Source organism: Tursiops truncatus, chromosome 10 (genome assembly GCF_011762595.2).
Source record: "Tursiops truncatus isolate mTurTru1 chromosome 10, mTurTru1.mat.Y, whole genome shotgun sequence".
Taxonomy (NCBI): Eukaryota; Metazoa; Chordata; class Mammalia; order Artiodactyla; family Delphinidae; genus Tursiops; species Tursiops truncatus.
This window is the reverse complement of record NC_047043.1, coordinates 96,914,183-96,929,451: the sequence shown is the minus strand read 5'-3', so window position 1 is coordinate 96,929,451 and position 15,269 is coordinate 96,914,183. Positions and strand designations below refer to the sequence as shown.

The 15,269-nt window shown below is 50.8% G+C and overlaps 1 protein-coding gene across 1 annotated transcript in view; it reads right to left on the bottom strand.

Moving 5' to 3' along the window:
- The window catches only part of HRH1 (histamine receptor H1), an 87,627-nt gene that overhangs the window by 61,324 nt on the left and 11,034 nt on the right, over positions 1–15,269 (bottom strand). The gene's annotated exons all lie outside the window — the stretch shown is intronic.

Genomic DNA, 15,269 nt, shown 5'->3' with positions numbered 1-15,269 from the left:
ATAAATATCAGAAAATGAAGAAAAAGGGAGAAGTGCTCCCCAGGAGGCACAGCAGAAGAGAGGACAGGTGTTGGTGTTGGAAAATCCTGGGACTGAATCCTGATGCTGTCACTTCCTAGACATGAGCCCCTGGGCAAGGGACTTCACTTCTCTGAGTATCGGTTTCCACATCTGTGAAATGGGCAGGTAGGAACACCTACGACTTAGTGAAGTTGGGAGGACTGAGTGAGATTACATTTTTCAGACAGCCCTTGCACACATGAGATGCTCAGGGCCAGCTAGCTGTAACCCCCTCCCTCACATCTGTTTTGCAAATGAAACCACTGAGGTGGAAGGAGAGGAGATGACCTGCCCACATGGTCAGGGCTCCATCCCAGATCTGCTTTAAGCCATTTCTGAAGCCAAGAGAAAGAAGTAACCTCTCTCTGGCCTGAGTTGCTTCATCTGTGAAATGGGTAGATAGAGGGGAGAGTCAGATCAGATAATACCTAGAGGCTTATCTGGCCCTGTGAATTAAAAGAATGTTCCAGTAATGATAACAGCTAACAGCTACCCAGGATGTGTCAGGCACCTTACATACTCTGTGCCTAATTTGAGGAACACAGCAAGTCACAAACAAAGGAACTGAGGCCTCATGTAGCTGATAAGGGAAAAATATCCAGAAAATATAAAGAACTCATGCAAATCAACAATAAAAATACATTTAACCCAATTATAAAATAAGCAAAGACTCTGAATGGACATTTCTCCAAAAAAGATATATAAATGGCCAATAAGCACCTGAAAAGATGCTCAACGTCATTAGCTATCAGGGAAATGCAAATTAAAACCACAGTGAGATATCACTTCACACCCACCAGGATGGCGACAATCAGAAAGACAATAACAGGTGCTGTCGAAGATGTGGAGAAATTGGAAACTTCAAACATGCTGATGAGATTGTAAAATGGTGCAGCCTCTTTGGAAAACAGGCAACCCCTCAAAAAGTTAAAAATGCAGTTACCGTATAACACAGAAATTCTACTCTTAAATATATACATATATGTCTGAGAGAAATAAAAACGTTTGTCCGTACAAAAACCTGTTCAGAGCAGCACTATTAACAATAGCCAAAAAATGGAAACAACCCAAACGTCCATCAACAGATGAATGGATAAACAACATGTGGTATGTCCATACAGTGGAATATTATTCAACCATGAAAAGGAATGAAGTACTGACACATGATACAACATGGATGAACCTTGAAAACATCATGCTGAGTGAAAGAAGCCAGCCATCATCAAAGACCACACACTATATGACTACACTTATATGAAATGTCCAGAATAGGGAAATCGGTAGACACAGAAAGTAGATCAGTGGTTGTCATGGGTTTGGGTTGGGGTGGGAGGAAATGGGGAGTAACTGTAATGGGTAGGGGCTTTCTTTCTGAGGTGATGAAAATGTTCTAAAATTAGATTGTAATGATGGTAGTACATCTCTGTGAACATACTGGAAACTCCTGAATTGTTTACTTTAAATGGGTGAATTGCACACTGTGTAAATTACATCTTAATAAAGCTGCTGAAAGAAAAAGAAAGAGAGAAAGAAAGAGAGAAAGAGAGAAAGAGAGAAAGAGAGAAAGAAAAAGAAAGAAAGAAAGAAAGAAAGAAAGAAAGAAAGAAAAGAAAAGAAAAAGAAAGAAACTGAGGCTTAGGGAGGCAAAGATATTTACTAAAGGATGATCAGCGATTTTAGAACAAGAGTCAGGCCTCCCATTCCCAGGCCAATGACCCTCTGGCTGACTTTCCGAAAAGAGGGATCACTAAGAGGAACTGTGCACTCACTACTTGCCCCACGCCAGGCACTTTGCATACTATTTTATCTAATCCTGCCAACAAGCCTAAGGAGTATACACGACTAACCCCAAGTTACAGATGAGAAAACCAAGGCTCTGAAATGTGCAGGGACCTGCCCAAGTCACTGTCTTAATTCAGGTTCCCCGAAGCAGACCCAGAGACAAGAGATACATGAAGGAAGTGCTCTGAGGAAAAGGCAGAAAAGGGGTGGGTGGGGAGGCAGCAGAGCAGGCGGGCATCTCAGGCAGAGTCCTGCCCACCCTACAGTGTGAGTCACCCCCAGGCTTGGCCCCAGCCACGCACGGGAGAGGGGCTCTCCGACTCCCGTACTCCACAGCGTTTGGTAATGGGCATCGGGGATGGGGGTGGGAGGCGTAAATTCCTGGGCCTGTCTAGACTTCTGCACTTGTGGCCCATCAGCAGCCTCCAGAGGAGGGTTGCAGGTGCAAGCCTTTGGTGGCAAAAGCACAGCTGACTTGGAGGAGGGTTCTCCCAGAAACTGCAAAGGACCCGAGGGGCTGTGGGTGAAGCACCAACACCATCTGCCCCGGCACCTAACTAGGAAATTAGGGATCTGGGATTGGTACCCAGGTCTGCCCTCACAGCCCATGAGCTCCTCACCCTCTCCAAGAGGGATGCGTCCATAGACTGAGCTGGGGAAGTGCATGGCCCACAGGGGTGAGGATGACAAGCAGAGCTAGAGGAAAAGGAGGACGGTGCCCAGTGGCTGGAGAGGGTTATGAGCCTGGATCCCAAGGAAGACAGAAGAGGAAAAAGCAGGCATGAGGTGGGAGCTGGGGGCTATGGGGTGACGACAGGGTCAGGCGAGCAGCACCTCCTCCCTCCGTGGCCTGGAGCTAAATGCAGTCCAACCCCCTCTTCTTGGCTGCTGTGAGCTCTGGCTAGGGGGTGGAGGGACCCAGACAACAGAGACAACTACAGGATGCAGACGTGTTTGAAAGAAACCCCATGGAAGACTTCTTCAGAGGGAGGCTGGATTGAGGCAGGGACACGCTGACTCCTGTCTCCATCTGCGCCAGCAGAGAAGCTGCAGTGTTTAAAGAGAGGCCATCAACAGCTAGTAAATCCCAGGTGACTGTGACCTGTTCCACTTAGTCACCCAGTACAAAAGGTCTGCTCTGACAGCAGCTCAGCAGGCAAAGTGAGTTGATTCAATCAAACACTCCTGCATTCTGCACTTATTCATGCCTGTGACGCACCCGGCTGGCATTATGTTGGACACCGGGGGGTGAAGAGGCACTGGGGGGTCTTAAAAATGAATCAGATAAGGTCTCTACTCTCAAGGAGCTCATCATCAAGAAAGGGAGACAGAGCAGGACTCACAACACAGGGTGCTTAGTGCCATGGTGAGAGTTAGGGATGGGAGCTTAGGAGCCCAGAAGAGGCAATACTCCCTTGTCCTGGAGGAGTTGGGGATAACTCACAAACAAGGTGAAGTTTGAGTTGGGACTTGAGGGATGAGTAGGAGTTTACCAGAAAGAATGAAAGAAATGCCATTTCAAAGTTACTTGGCTGATAAAGAGAAGGATTGGGGTTGTGCTTGAATCCAAGTTGTGCTCTGAACACTATACAATACTGTCTATCTTGAGACTCCCATTCCATTAATCCCCCAAGTAACAACCTTAACTTTTTAAAGTATGATAGAAATCATCCCCTTTCAAGTCAGTCCTGTTTGAATCCTGCCTTCACCACTCATTAATCATATGACCTTGGGCCCAGCTGAGAGTAAACTGTGTTCATTAATTCTTCACCCTTTTCTTACTTGGCTACAGTCTTAGCCTGCCCACTCCTTGGCCACTTTCAGGTTCACCAGGAGGTGGCACCTGAAGCTGTGGCCAGAGGGCCTGGAATTCACTGTTTGTTGGAGGGGTGGGAACTGTCGGTGCCACTGTGCCTCTGTAAACCTCAGACCCCCACCTAGCCCCACCATTCAAGCCTAGGAGAGTAGTTTCAAGCGGGGGCATGGGGGGGTACCACCTTCTATAGTGCATCTGGAAACAGAGGGGGCGTTCTGAGTTATCACAATGATGTGGAAGACATAAGTGGCATTAGTGGGCAGTGGCCAGTGGAGTTCCACACAACGGAGCATTGTCCTCTGTCCTGCCACCCTCTAAACATCCCCCAGAAGACACGTAGGTGGAAAAAACTTGTTTATAACTATCTAAATCCACCCCCCAATCCATTTACATGTGAACACAAAAGCTCACTGCACAGCTTTAATCTGCTCTAAATTGTCTAAGGTTGCTCCGATGATATAAACTGAGGGAAGGTGATGTACTGTTCTGTTTGGAGCTTTCCCATCGGTTGAAGCACTTGATGGTGTTTGCCAGTTCAACACATCTGTACCCATCTGCACTGGTAGCTGTGTATTTACCCGATTCTAGATGTGACTACAGGCAATGACTGCTTCAGAAAATATTCAAGTGTGGGCGTGCCCAAGCATTTATGTAGTGGAATATATATTATTATTTTATTACAAATGGCTTTCTGGGCTTCCTTGGTGGCGCAGTGGTTAAGAATCCACCTGCCAATGCAGGGGGACACAGGTTCGAGCCCTGGTCCGTGAGGATCCCACATGCCGCGGAGCAACTAAGACCATGCGCCACAACTACTGAGCCTGCGCTCTACAGCCCGCGAGCCACAACTACTGAAGCCCGCGCGCCTAGACCCCGCACACCACAACTAGAGAAAGCCCACACGCAGCAACAAAGACCAAATGCGGGCGAAAACACCAGAAACAAACAAAAAAATGGCTTTCCTTTTATTTCTCCTTTACCATGTGATTAGTGTATTACTATTTTCAGCATTTGTAGATAGATTATATGATCTATGCATGAACTGCATTTCAGGATTGTAAAGAGAGCATCACAATTTGTTATAAAGGTAACATTGAGACTGAAGGATTCAGACCCACTGGCCTGGTCTAGACAACTGGGAATCTATCCAATTTCCCTTGGGATGACAGACAGTACAGCCTAAGGATCAGAGCCAGGGTCTGGGAGCCAGAAAGACTGAAATTTGAAACCCAGCACTGTTGTTTACTAGCTATATGACCCGGGGGAATATGTATAATCTTGCTAATTCTTAGCATCCTCATCTGCAAAATGGGGATAAAACACCCACCTCAGAGGGTTGTAGTGGGGGTTATATGAGGTTGACTGTAGAAAGACACCAATTAAGTGTTCAGCGATAACAGAAGCTGCTGTCACCGTTATTGTTGCTGTTATTATCATTTCTCCAGGGAATCCTCCCCAGCTGGGACCCTGAAATGTGACCGGGCCTTGGCATCCCCCACCATCCACTGCCCACATCTAGTCTGGCTCAGCACGCTGATCTCCAGACACTGATGGGGGGATGGGACCTGATCCGCATGAACCATGAAACTAAGCCTCCCCCATCGGGACCGTATTCCACCCAGGCCTGAATCAGGCCTTACCCTCTACTGAGCGTTGCCCTGGGTGGTGACGGGGGAGCAGGCTACCACCCAACAGCTCCCTGAGTCTCCACGCTGGCTTCCAGCTCACCTTCCCCGCTTTTCCCATCGCTGCTGGGGCCCTGGTGTTCCCTGCGCTGAGCCCCTCGGCTGTGGGGGCAGCAGGGTCCGCCCCCTGGTTCCAGCTTTGGCCTCTGAGCCTCCGGATCAGCCCCTCTGCACTAGGCCCGCCCCTGGCCTGCAGAGCTGTCTCCTTCCAAGGTTAAGCATCCACAGGGCCCTCACCTAGCTCTCAACAAACCACCAACATGACAGGTCATGGTGTATGAACTCTGGAGTGGGCGCTGGGAGCTGCCCTTTCTTTTCTTTTCTTTTTTTTTTTTTTTTGTGGTACGCGGGCCTCTCACTGCTGTGGCCTCTCCCACTGCAGAGCACAGGCTCCGGACGCACAGGCTCAGCGGCCATGGCTCACGGGCCCAGCCGCTCTGCGGCATGTGGGATCTTCCCAGACCGGGGCACGAACCCGTGTCCCCTGCATCGGCAGGCGGACTCTCAACCACTGCGCCACCAGGGAAGCCCCTTTCTTTTTTTTAAAAAAAAATTTATTTATTTAGGCTGCACCGGGTCTTAGTTGCAGCACGAGGGATCTTTTTTTAGGTATAGTGTGCAGGCTTCTTAGTTGCGGCATGCGGACTCTTAGTTGCAGCATGCATGCGGGATCTAGTTCCCAGACCAGGAATCAAACCCAGGGCGCCTGCACTGGGAGCGCAGAGTCTTACCCACTGCACCACCAGGGAAGTCCCAGGGAGCTCCCTTTTCTTATCATCATTCCTCTGTGGTTCTCTCTGCCCTTCCACAGCAGGAATCCCAGCGTTCATCTCTGCTCCCTGGGCCTCTGCACTCAGGGACCCCAGGAAGGTCGTGAACCGTGCATTTGGCAGTCAGAGGGAACTGATTCTTTCCCCCAAGGCAATGGGAACCAGTAGAGTTGTCAGAGCTGAGATGGCGCCCCCCAGCCTCATAAGACCCAGAGCTGCTTCTTCATTCCTCCTGTCTTTGGCGGAGTCGTTAGGAATCCCTAGAAGGTGATGGATGAAATCTGGTCTTGATCTAGTGCTGCCTGAGAGTACTGAGATGACACACGTGATGCCCACCCTGAAGAAGTTCACGGTCCAGCTGGGAGAGGCAGTCATGTAACAGATAACTGCGGTTTTGACATGGTCCCTGTTATGTGTGAGGTATGCACTAGAGGCCGTTGGCCTTCTTATGTGGGAATGGCCAACTAACTCTGCCTGGGCAAGGTAGGAAGCCTTCTGAGCAAAGTTAACATGGGAATGGGGTATTGAAGGATGAGCAGGAGTTTTCCAAGGCCTGGGCTACTCTCAAGCCTCACCATCTATTTCTAAGCCCTACAATCCTGGCATGGTTAGCCCATGCCTTTCTTCCTGAATGACAATCTTGGGGGAAGGGGAGATAGAGGAGAAACTGAGGAGGGAACACAACTCTTTACACCCAGAAGGATCCATGTTTGGACTGGATCCCAGTTCAGAGACATTGGCTTCCCCAGACTATTCCCAAAACACAAAAATCAGTATTTCCCAGAGTCCCAAAGAGCATGAATTCCTTAGGAAAGTCCTACATGTAATGTGAAAAAGGAGACTCCAAGATCAAATACATTTCAGAAACACTGAGTAAGCAAAGCCAAGCAGATTTTACTGCAGGACTTCTCAGAGCCTTTAAAGGTAAAATAAGATAATAATTTACATATTTAAAATAAATTTGATAACTAATAATTTAATAAATATTAAAAATATAATAATTTTGCAGCTACCTTTTATTTGCTGTTTCCTAATGTGCAAGACGTGCCATGCATTATCTCATGAATCCCCATAAAACTTCATGTCATCAGTACTGTCATTATCCCCATTTGTCATTATCCCCATTATCCCCATTCAGAGAGGCTGAATCAACCCAAGTAGTGAAGTTCACTGCCCAAGATCACACAGTACATGGTGGAGCTGAGATTCAGTCAAGCTCTGTCCGACCCAAAGTCTCCGCCCTTTCCTGGGTATTGTGAATCCCTAAGACGGGGATGCGACATACAGCATTTCCAAACTTCTTCAGCCATGGACCCTCCTTATACCTAGGGTTCCACAGAGCAACTTTGGGAAACACTGCTCTCGTTTGTTCCCAGAAGATTCACCAAAAGCAACAAAAGGACTTCTGAGGCTCTGCTCCTCTTCTTCCTCTGTGCTCCACAGCTGGGCCCCGGGTCCAAGTCCCTCAAGAGGCCCTCTGTGTTCACTCCAGGGGCTGGTGTGAGAATTAGGAGGGGTTCCCAGGAAAGACTGGGATTCCAGCCAACAGCTCCTAATCTGTCTAGATCTAAACAGCTGACATCATTGGCCACATATGACCCACAGAGGGTTCCAAATTTCCATCCCAGCCAGTTCTGAGCTGCTGCTTCAAACTTAGCTGCTGCTTGCTTGCCAGCAGACTAGACAGGCTATGAGCTCAGCATCATTGCGCCACTGCCCACTCAGCAAGAAAAAGGATGGGCCCTCTGAGGCCTAATGCAGTTGACCAAGGAAGGCCACTGGCTGAACCCAGGCCTTGTCTTTCACACTTGGGCCCCTATGTGGCCTCTGCACTCATGTCTCCAGACCCTTCCCACCACCTCCTCACTGCTGGCAGAGGGGTCTTTCAACAGGCAACATTCATCTTGTTACTCCTTAGAACTCTTCTATGGCTCCCTAGTGCCCCCGGCACAAGTCTAGATCACTGCGCCTGATTTTCAAGGTCTTTGGAGATGGGGGAGACTTTGCAGTCATTTTCCCTTTCTCAAGAGGACACGTAGATGAACGAATGGGGGCCGTCAAGCAAGTGACACTCACAAGGTCTGGGTGCCCCGTCCTTGAAGATAAGCCATCTCATGGAAGGAGCCAAGTAGCACTTGCCGACTCTCTTGCCCAAATAGCTTTCATGTGGAGACTGTTTTTATCAAGGAGCAGAGAAAAGATTTCCCTTGACTGAATAAGTAAGAAAGTTGTGCTTAGATGTCCCACTTGCCCCTGCTTCAGATGAGGCCACCCTACCAGCGGGCTGGAAGCAGACTGGGGCACGCCCGCATGCCTCTTGGCACCACGTGCATCTCAATCTGTAAGGTGCATCCGTGTCACCGTGTTAAAATGCAGATTCTGATTCTGCAGGTCTGGGTGAGGGCTGAGAGTCTGCATTTCCAACAGTCTCCCAAGTGATGTCAGTGCTGCTGGTCCTAGGACCACCCCACAAAGAGCAAGGTTCCTCCCACAACCCTTGGTCCCATGGTGACCCTGAAACTACCACTCATTGCCATTAAAATATTCCAGGTCTGGGGACTTCCCTGGCGGTCCAGTGGTTAAGACTCCATGTTTCCAGTAAAGGGGGCGTGGGTTCAATCCCTGGTCGGGGAACTAAGACCCCACATGCTGTGTGGCGCAAATAAAAAAAATAAATTAATTAAAATAAATTAAAATATTCCAGGTTAGACCAAGACAGGGAGGGAGGCGATCCCTGACGGCCCTGCTTACCTCTCTAGGAGGGTCCATTTTCCCCCTACCCTACCCTCAGGCTTTACTTTATGCCCTGGCAAAACCTAATCCCTTACGGTTTCCTGCACACATCACACTATTGTGGATGCTACGTTGCTCGGCTCAGGCTGTACCTTCTGCCTGTAAAGTTCTTCTCACCTTACTTTGCTGAATTAAGACCTATTCATCTTTGAAAACCCTGCTGGCACGTCCTCAGGCTGAGATCAGGGCCCCACCCCTCCACCGCTACCCCAGCTTCTGCGCACACATAACCCTTGTGAATGTCTAGACCATAACGCATATCTTACTATATGGAGACTGCCCGAGTCTGGGTCTGCCTCCCCCCCAGGCTTTAAGTTCAAAAGCACGGATCATGCCTTGTCCCCTCTGTCTCCTCGGTGCCTAGCACACAGCTTGGCACACAGCAGGTGCACAATAAATGTTTGCCAAACTGATCCAAAGCTGGCAACATCGCTAAGGGAAGAGTTTAGTCGATTCTTTCCATCTCAAAGAAAGATGACTTAATTTTATACACAAAATGTGTGTGTGTGTGTGTGTGTTTTCTGCTTCCTTCTTTGTTCCCGAGTTTAAAGAAAGGTGTGAAATGATAATAATAGTAATGCAGTTTGCAGGTGCCTAACCTGGGTTAACCCATTGAATCCTGTGATGTGGGTCCTGCTATCAACCCCCTGGAACAGATAAGAAAACTGAGACTCACAGGGACCAGTGAGCTGTCAATAGCACCTCAGTGGCCGAGCACATGGGGATTCCAACACAGCTCTGTGTGACACCAAGCGAAGGGGCCCTTCTGCTGAGTTCCCAAAGCTGCAAAGCTTGAGGTCTGCATTGGAAATGGGGGAGGTGCAGACCTGACAGTGGTTACACGCTGCAGAGGAGGAGGTGGTGAGAGCAGAAGGACACTGGGATGGGGGACCAGGTCCTCAAACAGAGCTGTTCCTGCCTGCAAGGCAGTGAGCACCTCACTTGGACATCTATTCAGAGAGGCAGCCAGAAGCGCCATGGCTATGACCTGATGGAGATGGGGCAGGGAGGTTGTTACAAAGGGAAAGGCAGTGAATGCATCTCCTCTTGAAGAGGGACGGGCAGAGGAACAGGGATTCTAGAATGAGTCACATCCCACTCCAGCCGGCCCAAGCCTCAGGCACCTGGGAGGTGGCCGCACGTGGCCCTACAGCTGGGCCCCTGTATTCCACACTCTCTACAGGAACCAAGCCTCCAGGGGAGCCCAGCAGCCTGTCTCCATCACCGCCTCGACACCCGCCCGCACTCCGTTCCTCTGAGCCATAACTGCTGTAACGAGCCAGCCGAGGTGGGCCGGAGGGTGAGTGCGGGAAGGACGTCCCCTCCCCCACACCTCCTCTGGGCCTCTCCTATTCCCCCATCCCTTGGTTTCCATGGCAGCGTCTGGCAACGAGGTGTCTACTTCAAAGTGCTGGCAGGGACGCCAGGCAGGAGCTACGGAGACACAGGCCTGGGGGTGAGGGCAGGGAGCTCTCATCTGTTGAGTGCCTACTCCGAGCGGGTGCTGTCCAAGACTCCACGTCCATCGCCTCCCTTACTCCTCATCCCAGCTAGGGGAGGAACCTGTTATTATCTCATTTTACAGATAAGGAGACTGAGGTACGAGGGGTAAAGGCCATGCCCAGGGTCATACAGCCAGTCAGTGGCAGAGCCAGGATTCAAACTCAGACTTCTGTGGTTGAAGCCCAGGCCTTTAATCACTTCCTGCCTCTTGGCCAGAGCTCAGCTGTTCAGGCTGGAGCTCTGCCTCATGCCGCAGGCCCTTGGGTGAATCCCTTCGCCTCTCTGAGACTCTGTAAAATGGGGTGGTGAGTCCCATTGCTCGGAGGGGCTGGGAGGACTGAAGCACGTTGGGGGAAGCCCTGAGCTCCTGGCTGGGGTTCGGTAAAGGGCTCTGCTCCTCCATCTCCAACTGGAGAGACTCCCATCCCAGGATTCCCGGACAAGCAGAGCACAGCTGCCCGGATCCACGGGGAGAAGTCGGCCCGGAAGCCCCCCCGGTGTGCCGCCCCCGACCCAGTGCTCCTGAAAAGAACAGCTCTGGTCCGCTGGACATCCACTTTGCGCCAGGAGCCCCACTAGGGCCCTGCACACTCCCAGTGACCCTGGGAGGGAGACACGCTTACTATCCTCTTGTTATAGAGCAGGAAACCCAGTGGTGGCACCCACAGCGAGCACCCCAGGAGCAGAAAGGTCGGTACTTGCACCGACCTGGGTGACTGGAGGAAAGTGCCTCAGAGAGACACCCGTTATGTTCAGCTGTACCTTCAAAATAGACCTGCAATCTGATCCCCTCCCTTCACGTCCACGTCATCCCCTGGCGTGGCTACCTCGGCCCCTGCTCAAAGGACGGCAAGCCTCCCTCGGAGGCCTCACTTGGACACTGTTCCCTTTCCTTTGTGTTTCGTCCCCACAGAGGGCTGGGCGATGCTTCTCATCACACATTTGATCCTGTCATCCGAGGTCCCAAACCCTCCGGTGGCTCACAATGTCTTCCGAACAAAAGCCAGGTCCTCACGATGGCCGACAAGGGGACATCCAGCCCGTGACCTCTCGGACCCTATCCCCTACACTCACTCTTGTTCACTCTGCTGCAGCCACTGAGGCTTCCTCACTCCTTCTAGAACATTCTAAACCACCTGCAGCCCAGGACCTTGATGTTCCCTCTGCCCAGAATGCTTCTCCCTCGACACAAACATGATTCAATTCCTCACGTTTTGCAGAGGCCATCCCTCCCATTCTCCCACACTGCTCATCATCAACAACTGCTCAACACTGCAGTTTACATTCATTTGTCGACGTCCTTCTTTCACGAGAGTGAAAGTTCTAGGAAGGCAGGACTGTCCATCTTGTGCATCCCTGTCCCTCACCACCTACAAGAGTCCTTGACCCCCATTCACAGGCTATCTGTGGAGTGGCCTGGGGCAACATTTTTGGGCAACCAGGTGCTGGCTAACTGAACTAGTAAGATTCTCTCTAGAAAGGCTGAGTGTGACACGCACAAAGCAGCAGCAGTTGGTAGGAATCAGGGGCAGAAATCAAAAGCCATGAGGCTGCAGAAGCCAGGAGCCACGGAAACCACGAGGCAGCAGACGTCATGGGCCAGGAGGTAGAAACAGGCTCCACCTGAGCAGGCATCTTTGTCTGCTTTCTTCTGCAGGAAATCCCAGGGGCCTGGAGGAGGGCCTGGTGCACACAGGTGCTCAGTAAATGTTTGCTGAATAAATGAAAGGTGGAGCGGAGAAAAGAGAAGAGTTAGTTGGCATGAGCAGGAACAGCCAAAGTGGGGCAAGGAGTGGAGACGCCGTGGACACGGCTGCAGGGAAAACAGCCTCCAGGGGATCCGGACAAGCCTTCAGTCTCTGTGGGGCTTGGCAGTGTGATGGCGACACTGCTTTCTGTCTTTGCTACATCCCCCTATATCCAGGCAATAAGCCCCATTAACTGAGGCTAACTTGGACATGTCTCTAGTCCCTGCAACCCCAAACAACCTGCTAACAGGGAGGCCTCCCTGGAAGAGGCGCCACTGAAGGGGGAACTTGGAACAGGCAACCCCAGACCCCTCTTCTTACTTTCTTTTTTTAAGCAGCTTTACTGAGATGCAATTTACATACCATGAGATCCACTTATTTTGCTATGTATATTTTATCACGATTAAAAACCTCAGAATAAAACTCTTGGGGACTTAGGGTTTGAGTGGGCAGAGGAGGCAGGAGGGTCTGTTGGCAGCAAAGGCACAGTGATGAGAAGCATGAGGTGTGCCTGGGGAAGGGCGGGGTGTCCCACATGGATGGGCAGATGAAGAGTACGGGGGTGGGGGTGAAGGGTGGCCAGGGCGAGCCTGCCAAGAGCCTATGTAGAACACTCTGGCTCGGGGGCTGGATCGGCTGTGATGAGCCCCGGAAGGAGAACGGGCTGCCCAAAGCCAGTGGTGGTGCCCGCAGAGGTCAGCAGAGCTGGGTTCTAGAGCCGGCTCTGCTGGTAGAGCAGGTGTGGCCCCGGGCAGGTCACCCTCCCTCTCCCGGCCCCTCGCTCCTCCCTCCGGCATCTCTCAAAGTCCCTTGCTGCTCTAATTTCCCCTAAACAAATGTGGTTAGGAGAATGGGGCTGGGAGCCAGACCTGGCTTAGAAGCCTGGGTCCGTCACTTTCCAGCGGCATGACCCTGGGTTCCTCATCTCTAGGACGGGGACCACAGTCCCGACCACACACGGCTGCTTAGAGGGCCAAATGGGGCAACAAACAGAGAGGGCTCGGCACGAGGCCCTCACATGCTGGCGCCATCCGTACCACCGCCTCGTGTTAGCCGATGCTGATGAGATGCTGAGGGCAATCCTGTAAACCAGAAAGCACAGAAGCGGAGACCTGCTCCCAGCTGCAGTGTTTGCAAAGTAACACTTAGTGCGTGGACAGACACACAGCTTGGTGCCTGGGATGAAAGGGAGTAAAAGGCATTCGTTAGAAAAATGCTTGGTTTCCCTTAGTGACCAAGGACGCAGAGAAAGCTCTGGGTGTTCAGAACGGGCATGGTGTCCTTGCTGTTACGGAGCCCAGCACCGATGGGGCAACCAGGCCCCGCATCAGCCCGAACGAACCTGGGGTGTCCATCCTGTAACTCACTCAAGCTTTCCCTTCAATCCACAGAGCCAAATGCTCATTTGATTTTTCTTCCCTGTTCGCCTGTGTGTGTTTTTTCTGCTTATAATAGAACACAACAACAGCTCTGGCTATCAGTGAGCATTCAACATTGGAAACCCAAGGCTTAGTTTCATGACTTACTCCTACTATGTAGCCTGGAACTCGGGAAAAAGGGTACGGACAGGGTCTAGCACCTAGAAACACCCTCTTTTTATATTTATAGGACGGACTGAATGGACAAATGCAACGTAAGCTACCAAGCGAAAAACTGGAAGGGTTACCTAGGGCTGAGCAATTTCCAAAAACACTTCAGGCAATTAGCATCTCACCGTGGGGGGCTTCCTAGCACAGAAGAAAGGGATCCAAGTATCTCGGTTCAAACCCCAGCTCAGCTAAGCTAGCTGTGTGACCTTGGGCCAGCCACTTAGCCTCTCTGAGCCCCTGTCAGCACTGTGCTTCCCCATCTGAGAACATCACATCCCACTTTGTTGTTATTCTTCCAGCGTCTGTCTTCATCACCCTGCAAAGCCAACGGCTGTGTCTGCCTGTCCACTGTAGTGTCACCTGTGCACGGCAGGGGCACGATCCCTACGAACTCTCCAGATCCAGCTCTACCTTACCACCCCTCTGCTGCTGGCCCGGACGTTGCCTCTTTGGGCTTGGCAAAGATTTCGTTCAGCCCCAAGAACTTAAGTGAGGACTTTTTCTTCTGCAGGCCACTGGTCAAAGGCCAATGTCATTGTCTGACCCAGTAATGAACTGCAAGGCTGTTCTTGTTTCTGGCTTGATTTAAGAACTCCATAAAGGAAGCAGAGTCAGGTGAATGGTTTGATTAAGTGGAGAAGCTATATATCATCTACTCCCAGAAGAACTGGAGTGACTTCTACTAGGATCCCGATATCAGAACACACAACACAATCTATGTCTGTCCCCCTACGTGGCAGAGAAAAAGCAGGGGTGGATGAGGAAACAGCTTATCTTTATGGGCAAGAAGAGTTTTAGAAAAAAGAGGGGAAAAACACCACACATTTCCATCTCTCGAGGAGTTTACAATCTGCTGATGGAAAGAGACAGGTAAAGCAGGTATTTATTTTACATTATGATGAATGCATGGTGTCACAGAAGCACCTGGCCAGTCTGGGAGAGCAGGAAGAAATGAGAGAAGGGGATGACGGCCCTATAGATCCTTTCCTTGCCCATGCCCACCCCTATTACATCTGCTTCCCCTACACAGAACACCTCTCATGCCCCCTGCCCACCTTGCCCACCTTAATTGCTTCCTGTTACCCTCCCTACTCACATGCTATGATGTGGCCTGACCAGGTCACCTGCTGGATGACCACATGCCTTCCCACCTCGGCCCAGAATATCCTTCCTTCACATCTCTACCCCTCGAAACCTTATGTTTCAAAGCCCTGCTCACACTCATTCATTCTTCCATTCAAGAAGTATTTCTGAGGGCTTACTATGTCCCTGACACTGTGATGGGCACTAGGGATATAATGGGGAAGCCGCAGCCCATGTCCCCAAGCTACTTAAAGCCGTGGGGAGACAGACAGTCACAGTAAGGAGTAATACGTGTGTGGTAGATGTGAGTCCAGAGAAGGGTCCTAGCCCAGCCTTGGTGGGGTGTGTTCACGGAAGGCTTCCTGGAAGAGGCTTCTGAGCCCTGACAAATGAGGTTAAAATGGAGAGAGGTGCCTATTAATGTACGTGAACCTATAGAG